Here is a 4,162-nt window from a genome sequence, read left to right as displayed (position 1 = left end):
GGAATGTAATAAGGGGAGCAGTGAGCACCCCACTGGCATTTCACATATCTTTGGAACAGTGGGCTGTGCAAATGAAAAATAAAATTTTTCATTTTCACGGACCACTGTTCAAAAAATCTGTCAGGCACCTGTGGGATGTAAATGCTCACTGCACCCCTTATTACATTCTGTAAGGGGTTTAGTTTCCAAAATGGGGTCACATGTGGGGGGTCCACTGTTCTGCCACCATGGGGGCTTTGTAAACACACATGGCCTTCAATTCCAGTCAAATTCTCTTTCTAAAAGCCCAATGGTGCTCTTTCTATTCTGAGCCCTGTAGTGTGCCAGTAGAGCCCTTTACATCCACATATGGGGTATTCCCTTACTCAGAAGAACTAGTGTTATGAATTTAGGGGGCTTTATTCCTATTACCCCTTGTGAAAATGATAAATTTGGGGTAATACCATCATTTTAGTGAAAAAAATAAACATTTTCATTTTCAAGTCTAACTTGAATGAAAATTTGTCAAACACCTGTGGGGTGTTGAGTTTCACTATACCCCTAGTTACGTTCCATGAGGGGTGTAGTTTCAAAATGTGGGTGTTTTTTTTCCCATTTATGTCTGAATCGCTGTAACTATCAGCCACCCGTGTGCAATACACCAATCTAGGCCCCAAATGTACATGGTGCACTCTCACTCCTGAGCCCTGTTGTGTGCCCACAGAGCTCTTTACGCCCACATATGGGGTATTTTCTTACTTAGTAGACATTGTGTTACAAATTTTGGGGGTCTTTTTTAAATAAAATTTTTCTACACTAACATGCTGGTGTAGACCCCAACTATACCTTTTTGATAAGGGATAAAAGGAGAAAAAGCCCACCAAAATTTGTAACGCAATTTTTTCTGAATACGGAAATACCCCATATGTGGCCCTAAACTGTTTCCTTGAAACACGACAGGGCTCTGAAGTGAGAGAGTGCCATGCGCATTTGAGTCCTAAATTAGGTATTCGCATAGGGACAGACCCGAATGCAAACATGGTGTTTGCTTCCACCACCAAAAATACCCTACAGAAGTGTTTCTCAAACAGGGTGCCTCCAGCTGTTGCAAAACTCCCAGCATACCTGTACAGGCAATGGCTGTCCAGCAATACTGGGAGTTGTTGTTTAGCAACAGCTGGAGGCTCCGTTTTGGAAACAGTGCCGTACGAGACTTTTTAATTTTTGTGGGGGGGGGGGGCGGCTCGCTGTAAACCCCTGCCCGTGTGAATGTAAGTGCATGCAAGGAGTTGTAGTTTTGCAACAGCTGGAGGCACACTGGTTGTGAAACACTGAGTTAGGTAACAAACTCAAACCCAGTGTTTCGCAACCAGTGTGCCTTCAGCTGTTGTAAAACTAAAATTCTCAGCATGCACTGATGACAACTGAAGGGCATGCTGGAAGTTGTACTTATGCAACAGCCGTAAACACAACTACAACTCCCAGCATGACCTTTGTCTGTCTGTGCATGCTGTAAGTTGTAGTTATGCAATAGCTGGAGGCACACTTTTTCATAGAAAAAATGTGCCTCCAGCTGTTGCATAACTACAACTCCCCGCATGCACAGACAGATAAAGGTCATGCTGGGAGTTGTAGCTGTGCCTCCAGCTCCAGATGTGAGAGTTGTATTATACAACAGCTGGAGGTACATTGCACTAACCTCCTGCGGTTGTATAATACAACTCCTAGCATGCACAGCCAAAGGGCATGTTGGGAGTTATAGTTATGCAACAGCTTAAGGCACAACTACAACTCGCAGCATGCCCTTTGGCTGTCTGTGCATGCTGGGAGTTGTAGTTATGCAACAGCTGAAGTCACACTTTTTCATAGACTCGATTGCCCCGGAATCGCCACAAATTGCGAATTTCTCAGGACCCCCCTCGGCGATGTCCTATGATGCCTGCTGAATGATTTCAGCAGGCATCCCGTTATGGTCTCCACCCGGCAAGTGGTGGGGACTGGAAAACCGCAGGGTGTACCTGTACGCCCTGCGTCCTTAAGGACTCGGGCGCTAGGGTGTACTTGCACGCACTGCGTCCATAAGAGGTTATTCAGATCCAATGTTTTCAAGGATACCATGCAACCATACCACATGAGTAATAAATAGAGCTGATAATTAATATAATAAGTCATACAATCTATGCAGATATGAGGCCAAGGCCTCTTGGGGATCCTTACAGGCAAAGTTTACCAGCAGAGTGTACCCTGGGAGTCTTGGCTGAAGCATACATTTCATGTGCAGCAACATGTGAAACAACATCTCTACACACAGTTGATCACCAATTTTACCTAAAAATTACTCTCCTAGTCCCAGCAATTCCATGGTGTCCAGAGAATACATAATCATATAGATTACTCAAAATGCAAAAATGGCATAGACTGGGCACAAAAGGTTTGAAGCTTTTCATGAGCCATGTTTTGATTGGCTTTTGATTTCTGATTTGAGGAGATAGTGGAAATAACTATACCTGCAGGCAAAATGAGTTCAGGCTAGGACCTGGGTGAATGGCTGGCACAGAATCTTGAGGAGAGTAAACCCTACCTACCATTCTTTGTTTCCAGTCTGTATGCAGGGATGGAAGTAACCAAGCAAAAAGTGGTCTAGGAGGCGCTGCTCAGTGCAAAAGCAATTACGACCACAGGCAAGTACAGGACAACATGTAGTTTTATTTTGTACAATTTGGACAAAGTGTTTCGGCACTTTACTATGCCTTCCTCAGGTCCACCAGATGTACCCCAGGGGACTGTAAAAACAAGCCAGGGTGCTGGTATAATGATTCTGCTGCGACTGTGCTGCTGAGGTTATTTTTATCAACGGATTTGTAGAAAAGCAAATGCATGTTTAACATACAAAGATCAGTTGGGAGAGTGAATTAAATGCCATCAAGATGGATCACTACAAATTCACCAATATGATCACAGAAAATATCATTAACCATGTTCTGAAAATTTTTGGGTGCATTAATCAATCCAAAAGGCATGACAAAGTATTCAAAATGGTTTTGGGAAGAATTTTTTCCACTGTCATGGGGCAATTGCCATTACCCTCATGTGGGTTTTTGCCTTCCTCTGGATCAACACAGTGCGGTTCTAGGTTGAACCTTGCAAACTGTTACTGATAGGGATTACCCTTATGTTTCTAATGACTGATCAATATACTAATACTAATATGCCATTGCTGCTAAAAAAATATATTTGTTACCTACCCTTCAACCCATATACATCAGAATGCTATCTGCTCGTGACTCCGAATATAGGCCTTGAGATGACTCCATGTGGGAGCAGAAAGACTAAATATCTGACGAACAGAGAACTTCTACCAAGAAATTAATAGACACTAGATATGCTAATATATACAACACAATAATCGAACAACCAATCAAAATGTAACATGCTAATTATGATGTCATAACTAACCCTCCTTTTTCCGAATGTAAAAACCAAATTTATTTCCTGTAATAAAGCAGAACTCCCTGGAGTCAACACCGAGGAGGGAACTCATACCAACCTGGCCTGGTGTGAATTTTCTTAAGTCGACACTTGGAAAAATAGTACAGTGGTAGTCACTCACAGATTAAGGCCGCACATCCTTAACATTACTATGTTATTATGTTTTCCATTGTGTCAAATGCAGTTTTCCATTTGTCACCTTCCCTGACTCAGATGAGATTATAAGCCTTCCTTAAATCAAGTGTTGTGAACCAGTAAAACAGTGAGATGACACCAGTAGGGTATGAGAGGCAAAGGGTGTTAATTAAAGATTAGTGAGCTGAGCCAGGCAAACCCGGTCTCGCTTATGGCTTGCCAAGCTTTCAAACTTCAAGCAAGCAAGCTGAGCCTGGCAACAGCTGTAATAATAGCAGAAGGCATGGAGTTTTGGTGGGAACACTGAAATGACAACAGGTTTGCCAAGCAGGTTGTCCAATCATTGCTTGCATATATGTGACATTCCAGGAGACAGCATAACTGTGGGTTTAAGATTCTGATAAAGCCCTATGCACTGCATTGTGGCCACCATCTTGGAGAGCTGAAAGCAGTACACAGGAAATACTGATCCCAGAAAGCCTTTACAAATCCAATAGAATTTGAAAGCAAGCTGTTCACTGCAAATAAAGCTTTTTTGGAAAGTTCATCAAGCCTGTCG

The sequence above is a fragment of the Hyla sarda genome, chromosome 8 (genome assembly GCF_029499605.1).
Source record: "Hyla sarda isolate aHylSar1 chromosome 8, aHylSar1.hap1, whole genome shotgun sequence".
Taxonomy (NCBI): Eukaryota; Metazoa; Chordata; class Amphibia; order Anura; family Hylidae; genus Hyla; species Hyla sarda.
Note: the sequence above shows the minus strand (reverse complement) of the source record.